We start from the raw sequence: 262 nt of genomic DNA, 5'->3' as shown, positions 1-262 counted from the left end.
GTTCGCTCGCTCAGTTCCCGGAGCGCCTCCTGAAACCACCTCCCGAGCTTCGCCTCCGCGCCCTCCTTTGACTGACCGCTGAGCATCACCACGCTCCCTCTCCAGAGTTCCGCCCCACCCCCGGTCCTGCCCGGCCCTGCGGCCTCTCGGGGCCCCGCCCCCTGGGGTCTACCCTCCGCTCGGTCCAGCCTCCCAGGGCCTCGAGGCCCCGCCTTCCGCTCAGCCCCGCCCCCCACGCTGACGAGCCCGGGAGCACCCTGAG

Source organism: Psammomys obesus, unplaced genomic scaffold, assembly GCF_907164565.1.
Source record: "Psammomys obesus unplaced genomic scaffold, mPsaObe1.curated_primary_1811, whole genome shotgun sequence".
In the NCBI taxonomy this organism is placed as follows: domain Eukaryota; kingdom Metazoa; phylum Chordata; class Mammalia; order Rodentia; family Muridae; genus Psammomys; species Psammomys obesus.
The sequence above is the reverse complement of the archived record's forward strand: the minus strand, read 5'-3'. Positions refer to the sequence as shown.